Source organism: Rhodnius prolixus, unplaced genomic scaffold (genome assembly GCF_049639745.1).
Source record: "Rhodnius prolixus isolate KJV_2025 unplaced genomic scaffold, Rpr scaffold_5, whole genome shotgun sequence".
NCBI lineage: Eukaryota > Metazoa > Arthropoda > Insecta > Hemiptera > Reduviidae > Rhodnius > Rhodnius prolixus.
Genome location: NW_027411624.1, coordinates 32,542,759 through 32,554,777, shown reverse-complemented (window position 1 = coordinate 32,554,777; position 12,019 = coordinate 32,542,759). Strand labels below are relative to the sequence as shown.

The 12,019-nt window shown below is 34.6% G+C and overlaps 1 protein-coding gene across 4 annotated transcripts in view; it reads left to right on the top strand.

Annotated features, from left to right (window-relative positions):
• Positions 1-12,019, top strand: part of conu (Rho GTPase-activating protein conundrum) — a 169,196-nt gene that overhangs the window by 115,835 nt on the left and 41,342 nt on the right. The window lies entirely within an intron of this gene.

The window sequence follows — 12,019 nt, the reverse complement described above, 5'->3', positions numbered from 1 at the left end:
GCAATCTCAAATTAACTTTCTGATGCTCCTGTAATTCTCCTCTTTGTACAGAACTCAAGTTATAAAAATTCAAAAGGTTACCTCCAAGGTAACTTGGTTAGGTTATTAAGTGATTTTGTTATCAAAAAAGTGATTGAATTTTTCTTTGGCGTCACCTGCGATTATCCAACCAAAATATATTTCCCCCCAAAATCATGTAAAGCCCTTTATAGAATATTGATATATGTATCTACATGGTTTTAGCTTGTCCAACGGCTAACTTGATCTCATCAATACGTTCATTGTTAATTTTACTGGCAATTCTGCATTCAATGCTCTAACAATTAAGCATATACCTTAGAATATTTAGGTTACCATGGATTTAGTAGCTAAATCTTTCCCCGTTTTTGGTTGATGAACCATTAATTATACTTACTTGCTTAAGTTCACTCATCTACAAGCAGTTGCACTCATTAAAAGAGTATTGGTGGTAAAAATGTTGTTAAACTGGGACACCCAACTGAGAAGTTGAGTTGCTAGGGACCAAATAATAGATAAACCAGCTTTTTAACCATTTTTATTTGATTGAATTAATGAATCTAATAATTTTTAGGATTAAATAGTAGAAAAATAATCAAATACCAAATTAAATAAATAGTTCAATTAAAACGTCCTTTATTGCTAATTTTTAGGTGGACCCCCTGAGTCCGAAAAAAATAGTTTGATTTCTAAAAATTGAAAAACGCAGAATTATTTCACTTTATTACAATCAAGATTTATATATTTAAATTAAAGTAATGTTTAAATTTTGCTTTTCTGGAAGTTAATCGAAGTCAAATCTTACCTAAACTAAAAATAGATCGCCATCTTTGGCGCCTAGTTGCAGCATATCTCCGGACATATGTGCATTGAACTGTTCTATGCAAACAACGACGGCTGCACCGTGCAAATACCGGACGTTTGCACCGGAGCCTTAGGTTATGCAAGTTATTTAGTGTGGGTCTTAAAACTTTTTATTCTTGAGCATTATTATGCTTTGTACATTAATATTTAAAAATAAAAAAAAATTCAATTGTATTCCAATTTAATATTGAGTCATTTCCCTTCCTATAAGAGTCGTCATTTGCACCTCCATTGTTTAGATTAAACTTAACCTGCCTTTGTTTCAGAATCAGTTCAGGAACTGCGAACATTCCTTGTAAAATATTAATCGTAATGTTATTTAGGATGCCGAATTATTTTTGTCAAATAGCGATTTTTACAAAACATTCATGATATGCCCGCAACTTCACTAGTATTGATGAAAATAACTCACTCCCGGTGACACCTGGTGGTATAGAATTATTGTGAGATTGATTTAGGGTAGGAAACATTTTATTCAGAATCTTAATCAAAGGTGATTTCCATACTTCGACCAATTTTTGTTACAATTTAACGAAGCAATGTAAACAGAAGATAATTTTTTTTCCGGCTTCTAATAATTATCGAGTTCACACGCTGTTATACTTAATTATAGTCAAGGTTTATTTTAACTATTTAGTTGACCGCAAACACCTAGATAATACTATAATTTTATTTTAGGCGAAATTAGCATTGATACAAAACGTGGTTTGATCTGAATACCAATTGTATCTGCTATTACAAGAAATTTCGATCTTGCTTGATTTTGTTTTCTTCTGCGTATGGTCTACTATCTCAGTTAGCAGATGAAGGCCAAGCACTACTCTTAGTAAATTTCTTACCTCGCAATATAGATGAGAAGGTGGTAATATGGGACAATCTTTTTTTTTTTAGCTTGCATACGAGGGTCGTATCGAGGTTATGTTTAGTTAGTAGCATCTCTTAGAAGAAGTTTCAGCCAGATCGGTCTATTTCTTTGTGTTTGGCATTCGTTTGAATCGAGGAAGTCGAGTGATTTTCAAAAAATGGACGAAAAAGAATTTATGAAACTACTTTATGAAAGGCAAAACGCCTCAGGAGACTAAAGAGAAGCTTGATAAACATTATGGTGACTCTGCACCTTCGATTAGAACAGTTTATAAGTGGTTTGAAAATTTTCGGAGTGGCCATATGGGCACAAGTGACGCTGAACGTTCTGGACGCCCTGTTGAGGTTACTACTCCAGAAATCATTGATAAAATCCATGATATGGTGATGGATGACAGAAGAGTGAAGGTGCGTGAGATTGCTAGTGCTATGGGCATCTCGAATGAACGGGTACATAATATTTTGCATCAACATTTGGACATGACAAAGCTATCCGCAAGATAGGTGCCGCGATTGCTCGCGCTTGACCAAAAACGAAATCGTGTGAAGTGTTGCAAGGACGGTTTGCAGCTGTTCCAGAAGATTCCGCAGGACTTTAAGCGTCGTTTCGTCACTGTGGATGAAACATGGATACATCACTACACTCCTGAGACCAAAGAACAATCTAAACAATGGGTTACCAAGGGGGAATCTTCGCCAAAAAAGGCGAAGACCGTTCCTTCGGCCGGAAAGATTATGGCGACTGTCTTTTGGGATTCGCAAGGAATAATCCTCATCGACTATCTGGAAAAGGGTAAAACTATTACAGGTGCATATTATTCATCGTTATTGGACCGTTTGAAAACCGAGCTGCAAGAAAAACGCCCACGATTGGCCCACAAAAAAGTCCTTTTCCATCACGACAACGCACCAGCTCACACCTCAGCAGTTGTGGTCGCAAAATTAATGGAAATAGGGTTCCAACTCGTTTCACATCCCCCCTATTCTCCAGACTTGGCTCCCTCGGACTACTATTTGTTCCCAAATATGAAGAAATGGCTGGCGGGAAAAAGATTTTATTCAAACGAGGAGGTGATTGCAGAAACGAATGGCTATTTTTCAGACTTGGACAAATCCTATTATTCGGATGGGATCAACAAACTAGAGCAGCGTTGGACGAAGTGTATAAGCCTAAAAGGAGACTATGTTGAAAAATAAAAAAGGTTTACCCCAAAAAATTAAGTAGTTTTTATTTTTGCACGACTTTTCAAACGACCCTCGTACTTTAAACACTACAGAATTTAAAATCTACTCTGAAGTAAAATCATAGACATACATTATTTGTCTTTGTAAATTTGGAATTCTGAGTGGATTACAGCAAGGAGTCTGGAGTTATACTGAAAAATGTCTGTGGTGGTGCCATATTGGGTTTTCAGAAAGTGTGGTGGTATGTGGTAAGCACATAATAATTATTGTTAATGTTCTAGTTTCTCCATGAATTGTAAAAATAAGCCTTAAATGTGCCACAAAACTATATTTTACACAATTATCGTACATTAAGGACAAAAATTAGGGTGTATCTAATCAGTTTTCTTAGAGAAATGTCTGGAAATATTTGAAATGATCTTTTTAGGCCCTTTATAGTACTCTGTAGAAAAAATAAATTTATAAGATACTAGTTTCGTCCTAAGAGCCACTTTTCACACTTGTTCGGCATACGATTAACGAGGTTGTTATATGGGACCATCATAACATCATTTTTTTTCCAATATACATTCATATATTTGAAATTTGAAATCCATAATACTGGCAATTAAAACTCTAATTTTTACATTTTTAATGTCTAAGGGAAATTATTCTAACTTTTCTCGGTAATAACCAAAAAGCAGAGGAAAATCAACCTTAAGAAAACTTTTTAGCATTGACAAAATCAACACGGTCCTCTCTTGGACAAAGCTGCCACTAGATTGACGGCGCTGCCTTCTGCAGCAGACAAAGCCTACCCCAGAAGAGTAGTAAGGCACCGAAAACTAACAGATAGCACTACTGGTTTCATGAAAAACAGTGGTGTCCCAAATTCCGACCTCGTCCCATATTACCACCTTCTCCTCTCAGCAAGAAACTGGATTTGCAAATCTTCCAAGTTTAAACTAGTTATAACGCAGGTTTTGATTTAAATACATAAAAGAGATTCTGAATTCCTCTTAATTTTTGGGAGAGGGTAGTGAAACCACAAAATACACTCATCAATGATTTGTAATTAATAAGAATTCGGTGGAGAGGAGGGATCAACGCGGAGATCTCGGTTTCGAATCCTGCTCTAGCCGTTAGATTTTTCTCTTCCTAGGTGCTTCTTTACAGCTCACTGCCCGGTGATGGAACAAGAGAGTACTGTCTAAAGGACCGGCAGTGCACTGAAAAAAGCTCCGGGCGCCAATAACCTCAAATGTTGACGCGCCTTAAGTAGAAACAAAATTAATAAATCCGGAGGAAACAAAGAATTATCTTACATTTAACATCTCAATATAAATATGGAATCTCCCATCAACTTAAACGTTCCTCATTAAAATTCTTAACTGCCGTATACAAAATTATTTTGATAAAATAATTTATCATATTTATTAATTGGTTATATTTATATTTATTCGGTCAAATCAATTATTTATTTTTTTAACATTACAGGATTGGACAAACTACTAACATTGACTGACTGAACGTAACACTTTAGCGAACGAATAAATTAGCCTAGGCTCGTTTTTAATCAAAGCGGGTCAAATGTCTACTCTTTCACTCAACTGAGTTGTAGTCTTTTATCTGGTTTTATTTCTTTTAACTTTTATGTAAGCGAGTCAGTGCGGAAAGCCATATTACCTTTTGTAATGTAACCTTTTTTTTGCTCTTTTACGCTCAGTGAATCAGTAATGCATTTTACTAATTTAACCCAATGAAAACTATGTCACTGTGATTAAAATGTCAACTAAACGAATTAAACTAATACCCATTTAAACAGATTATTTTATGTTTAAAAAAAAAAAAAAAATTCAATTTTAAGGAAAGACGCGGTCTAAATGCTAAGTATATATCGATAACGTAGTGTATATGTATAAATATACATACAGTCGACTTTCGATAATTCGAACCTCGATAATTCGAATTTTTCGATAATTCAAACTCTACAGCTGCTAACTTCGGTAAATCGAAAAAATTCAGTGTATTTAGATACGCTCGATAACTCGAAATCCTTTTCTTAAGAACAGGGGGAGAGAAGGCTCTATAATTCGAACGAGGCCGCTTCCCCTCTTTATAATTCGAATTATCCCTAGTAATGTTTACTTCTCATTTTCCGCTTATTGTCCATTTCCTGCGTAATGTTTCCCTCCTTTCAGCCCAGTTTAACTTCCCAATTCTCTTTCTTAGTTTGTCACGATGGGAAGTACCTCTCCCTTACTGTGTCCCACAAAAAAAAAAAATTATCGTGGCCGTGAAAAGTGGTTCGAAACAAAAAAGATATCGCCAAAACTTTCAATACTCCACCATCAACGCTTTCTACAATTCTAAGTCACTTGACTAAGTCAAGCCACATTGTAACAAAAAACTGTTCTTCATTTTTTTAATTAGGTACATATGTATATTATTATTTATTGAAATGTTAATACATATGTAATTATTTTGTTCTTTTTTGTCGTTTTCATTTTTACTTTTTTACTTGAGGCTATATATGTCTAAAACTTAGGTAAGCTCATACGTATTTTCAATATACGTATGTCCATACATATATTCATAATAAAAACTCTTAATAATTCGAATTTTTTCCCCCCCTTGATAATTCGAAGTCTCGATAATTCGAATTTTTCTTGCAGTCCCTTGGATTTCGATTTATCGAGAGTCGACTGTATTTAGAATTATTAAAAAGTAAAGTAATGCCAATTTTATTAGGCAGACTTCAACTACCTAATTAGGTGTGGTGGACGGAAGCGACTAAAAAAAACATTCTTTACTGCAAAGTTCTCGTATTAAACCATAAAATCCTAGGTATAGACCGGAAATCGAACCCACTAACCAACTTATACATGATAGCATTGCGGGCTTAGCGTCTAAGCGCCTAAAACATACTTTACTATAAATATTTATTTATCTATAAAATTTTGTGGAGTCATTTCAAATATTTTTCTTCTATACAGTTTCAAAAAATTTAGTTTGTATCTATATTATTTTTGTACAGACCCTGAAGAAGGTAATATATTTTACTGAAACGTTGGTATGAAGAAACTGTTGGTGAATTTATTGATCGCACCTCAATATTCCCCAAAAATCATCAATTAACAAAGATGGAAAACCAAAAACTTTCATTAAATAAAATCCAATTACTAGTACTAGACAGGGGAATCGAACCCTCTAACCAGTAATACATCTTATCATTGCGGGCTTCGCCTATCTTAGCGCCTTCAATTACTATTTTTTTTTTTTTTTTTTTTTTTTTTGCGCATCAACAGCTGAGGTCATTAGCGCCCGGAGCTTTTTCCAGTGCACTACCGGCCTCCGGACAGTGTTCTCTCGTTACAGACAACACTGTCCATCACCGGACAGTGAGCTGTAAGAAGCTCCTAGGAAGAGAAAATCTAATTACTATTGATTGATGTTATTGACGGAACGATGAAGAGCTTTTTCTTTTTGTCCATTTTCAGAGCTAAGTTACTTAAGGATAGGCTTACCATAATTACGAAGAGCCAAACCGGGACGCAGAGGAGGAAGAGGCTCATTTTCGTTTTGCTTTTCGCCTAATTTGTGTTTTTCATATTTGAAATGCAATCAAAATTATTAAGAAACATATTAATAAATGAGCGCCGGGACAGGGATCTCAAACCGGGACCATCCTGGTCAAACCGGGACGTATGGTAAGCCTACATAAGGAAGATGCAATTTTTATACAATCCTTAGCAGATTGTAGCTTTCATATCACCATTATTAACACTAACTTTAAGTTACTAACTGTACAGGTTAGGTACATTCCTAAAACGCCTGTGTTATTACCCAAATTTACCTACTTTGACACTGATCTTCTTCCACGGCTTCACTTTTATATCATCATTTCTTTTTGACAAAAATTTCTGTTTAGAGTTTAGAGAATAGGTAAAGTAAAGTAGTGCCTATTTTTATAGGTGTCGTGGACGGAGGCGACTTGCAAACATACTTTACAGTAAATTTCTTTTATTAACCATTAAATAAAATCCAAGGCCTATGACCGAGAATCGAAACCAGTATCGCTATACTTCATAGCTTTACGGGCTTTTCGCCTTTATCCGCTCGGATACTGTGGCGCCCGAGAATAGGTTTGTGAGATCATTGGCTCTAATAGTTGAAATTTGAAACTAACCAAGGCAAGCTGTACAGTAAGAGTACGAGGGTCGTTTGAAAAGTCCGTGCAAAAATAAAAACTACTTAATTTTTTGGGGTAAACCTTTTTTATTTTTCAACATAGTCTTCTTTTAGGCTTATACACTTCGTCCAACGCTGCTCTAGTTTGTTGATCCCTTCCGAATAATAGGATTTGTCCAAGTCTGAAAAATAGCCATTCGTTTCTGCAATCACCTCCTCGTTTGAATAAAATCTTTTTCCCGCCAGCCATTTCTTCATATTGGGGAACAAATATAGTCCGAGGGAGCCAAGTCTGGAGAATAGAGGGGATGTGAAACGAGTTGGAACCCTATTTCCATTAATTTTGCGACCACAACTGCTGAGGTGTGAGCTGGTGCGTTGTCGTGATGGAAAAGAACTTTTTTGTGGGCCAATCGTGGGCGTTTTTCTTGCAGCTCGGTTTTCAAACGGTCCAATAACGATAAATAATATGCACCTGCAGTAGTTTTACCCTTTTCCAGATAGTCGATGAGGATTATTCCTTGCGAATCCCAAAAGACAGTCGCCATAAACTTTCCGGCCGAAGGAACGGTCTTCGCCTTTTTTGGCGCAGATTCCCCCTTGGTAACCCATTGTTTAGATTGTTCTTTGGTCTCAGGAGTGTAGTGATGTATCCATGTTTCATCCACAGTGACGAAACGACGCTTAAAGTCCTGCGGATTCTTCTGGAACAGCTGCAAACCGTCCTTGCAACACTTCACACGATTTCATTTTTGGTCAAGCGTGAGCAATCGCGGCACCCATCTTGCGGATAGCTTTGTCATGTCCAAATGTTGATGCAAAATATTATGTACCCGTTCATTCGAGATGCCCACAGCACTAGCAATCTCACGCACCTTCACTCTTCTGTCATCCATCACCATATCATGGATTTTATCAATGATTTCTGGAGTAGTAACCTCAACAGGGCGTCCAGAACGTTCAGCGTCACTTGTGCCCATATGGCCACTCCGAAAATTTTCAAACCACTTATAAACTGTTCTAATCGAAGGTGCAGAGTCACCATAATGTTTATCAAGCTTCTCTTTAGTCTCCTGAGGCGTTTTGCCTTTCATAAATTAGTGTTTAATCAACACACGAAATTCTTTTTCGTCCATTTTTTGAAAATCACTCGACTTCCTCGATTCAAACGAATGCCAAACACAAAGAAATAGACCGATCTGGCTGAAACTTGGTGTGTGTTCTTCCAAGAGATGCTACTAACTAAACATAACCTCGATACGCTCCAGTGGTGCTATCTCTCTGACTTTGCACGGACTTTTCAAACGACCCTCGTACGTTCAGAGAGTAACCACTTGTAGATTCATTCCCAATAACCAGGTCTCCACTATCTCCCACATCTCTCGGGACATTCTTCACCAGGATTCACTAGGACATTCTTCTACAAAGTGCGAATATAGAGACCTAAAACATGCTTAGACATTTTTTTTATACATATCTACGTGTATTTTCATACTTTCATTTCAACGTTTCGTCGAATGATGCGTTAATTTTCAGCACTTTATTTCTATAAAGACAAAAATAGAAAAAGTGATAAAAGGATTTCAAAACGTGCATTTCTCGTAGAATCTCAAAATTTAAACAAAATCTGCTCCATTGCAACTAGGGCTTACAATACCGAAGTAAAATCTGAATGCCGGTATTTGATATTTGAAATTTGAAATATCGGGATACCGGTATTAAAACCGGTATTATTAATAAAAAATTTACTAGTTATATTTTTACTTACATCAGATATTATATTGACTTGTTAACAAATAATTGCTGAAATCTAATAAATATTGTTCTGAAATGAGTAGATATTATTAATTTTATTACATAGAGAGTAGGAATAGATAAAAAAATCGTGCAAATAAAAAAAGTACATATTAAATTTTATGTTATATTTTACATATAATAGGCTCGCATGGCATTATGTAATTAAAGAAGCGAAAAATATAATTAATTGAAAGTATTTATGAAACAATATTAATAACTTGCGTTTTGTTTATTAAAGTATGCTCTTAAAAGACATAAACAATCAATCGTTTCATCATCAAGCGAGGACCGAATTTTCGTACAAATATAACCAGCCGCTGAAAAAGCTCTTTCTGATTCTACACTTGTCGGCACTATTGTCATTAAGAAATCATTCACATTTTGTAAATACGTTCCTTTGGTTCCTGTTTTTTCAAAAAAAGTAATTTCATCTTTTATTTTTTGTTCCAGACTTGGAATTTTTTTAAACGCAGGCACGGGTGAAGTATTTAGTGTTTCGTCTATTGCTGCCTGTAGTTTTCTCTTTAATGCGTTTACGTTTACCTTGTCAGATTCTAATATTGTTTCGTTACTAATTTGATAAGATATTGGAAGGGATGTTTCTTGCACAACTTCCATATCTTCTGTATCTTCTAGATTTTCATGTGTGAGCCGTTTTGTTAAGCTTACAATTTTTTTTAATGATTGTAAATTTGGATATGCGTTTAAATACTTCTACAACATCTTGTGAGCCTTTTTGCTGATACTGAAGTATTTGTGATAATTCAGTTCGTCGCAGTAAAATTCGAGATTTTAATGCTTCCAATAATTCTAATGCAATTGGAGATTTTTGCTGGGAAAGAGTATTTAACATAAATGTCAAAGAAGCGTCAGCCGTCAAAAGATTTGCATCTTTTCGGCATAATGCATCTACTGTTAATTTTACAGGAGTAAGGAGCAGCAATAATTGAAGATAATAAATTAAATTCTTTATCTGAAAAATGATAAATTGTGTATAAATTCAATTTTTATCAACCAATGTAATACAAAAATACCGGTATTTTTACATAAATACCGGTTTTTAATTGCGGACAAAAATCGTCCGGGATTCCGGTATTCGGGATCCCGAGATCCTGGTATTGTAAGGCCTAATTGCAACGCTTTCTCGTACAGTGAGGGAGAGATATTAGAAAAAAAATACAAAAATCTTTTAATACACGTCAAGAACTATTTAATAATTAAATGCACACATTTATTGTGCACACCGAATGACGCAGAGAGTGACAATGTATGCAGGACTTGAATATAATGTTAAATGATTCACAATATTGCGTCTTTTTATTCTTTCTATTATTATGAAACATGCCACAAGTTGTCTATCCTTTATTACTTGTCTATTCATCTAGCCATCTATTTCCTTAATTACAATAAAAAATTCTCTGAATTCGATCGATTAAAAAAACACAAAGTTGTATTTTTTTTCAATCCTGGCCAAGTACGTCCTTTAAAGTGGTTACTACATCTTTCAATTAAGATGGCAGCTCGACGTTCGCATAGTTTTAAAAGCCAAGCCTCTTTAGGAGAAAATATTTCTACGTCATTTTTGTTTTTTGTTTATTTTTCTACTTTGTGTCTTATTATAAACAACGTGCTAAATATTGTTGCTAAACATTTTTAGATCTTTAACACTTCCTTTTTTTCCCTTCGTTTGTTATTTATTTACTGGTTGCTTAACCTTGCCGCAGCTTCTTTTACCTAAAATCTGATTATTAACCATTATTTACCGTGTTCCCTAAAAAATTATTGTCTTAGCAATATTAATATTATTTAATATTATTTAATACTATAAATATTATTTAATTTTATTGATAATAATGTCCATTCTTTTTACAAAATAAAAAGTCTCTGATTAAACATAGTACGTTTTAACCAGTTAAGCGTAGAAATTTAACTTTATAAACCCCCCCACAGTGTGCGGAATTCAAAATCAGACAATGACGCGTGTATACACGTCGAACACAGGGCAAAACAACCAAAAGTTTATAACGTCATAATAGTCACTGCAAGCACTTTCTCTGCAATATTATTTTATTAAATAATATTGTATTTTTATTAAAATTTCGAGTTTTTATAGTTAATGGCAATTTTATGTTTTTCACAACGAGTATAACGTCGAACGCGCTGTAACAGAGATTTGGAGAAACCCATTCTTGCGTTAGATACAAGTATTTTTCATTTGATTATGGTGGAAAGACCTGATTAGAACTAACAGCTCATTGTACAAATACATTTTTTCAATTTACAATAAAACATTTGGACGAAATCAGAGACCCCAAACCAACACGCAATGTTCTCCCTTGTAAGCATTATATTTCAAAATATCATTCAGATATTTGTCCGCTGCTTATGCCGCCAATGGCACATATTCCAAAACCTCCTTCAGAATATTAATTGTTAATAAATAAATTTAAAAAAACATCGCGCTAAATCTTTATCCTTCTTCCAAGAGTGGTTGCTAAGTATTGTCATACCAAACGGCACACTATCTGCGCAAGGTCATAAACATATTCCACACTTGGTACATGGCCAGACTACATTATCATCGTATTTATATCGTGCAAGAAATATAAATTATTATATTAAATATATTAATATTCAATAACTTTACATTAATAATATATATTACGTCATAAGTTAGAAATTTTTTATTTTATTCCGTCATCCATTTATGGTACAGCTGAACATATTAGCTTCTTTGTATATTTAAAAGCAAAGCTATGTTTATAAAATACAAATTATTAATAATTTTTTTGTTTTTCATTTAAATCCTTCAAAAAAATGGTCTGGTTTTCCGTTCACATAAAACTGTATCCCCATAATCGTCCATATATTCGATTCTTTTTTCGTCAAAACGAATCATGTCAAAGATTGTTATAAATTTCAAGGTCTAGTAGCCTAGAACATCTTTTTCAATTAAAGGCTCCTATTTTTTTTTTAACCCTTGGGCGTCCCCGGACACACTGCACAGTCGACCACCGGATACGGTGTTCTTTCGTGTAACAGAGGATAGTGAGCTGTAAAAAGCTACTAGAAAGAGAAAATCTAAAGACTAGCAACTGGATTTGAAGCTGGAGGATCTCTG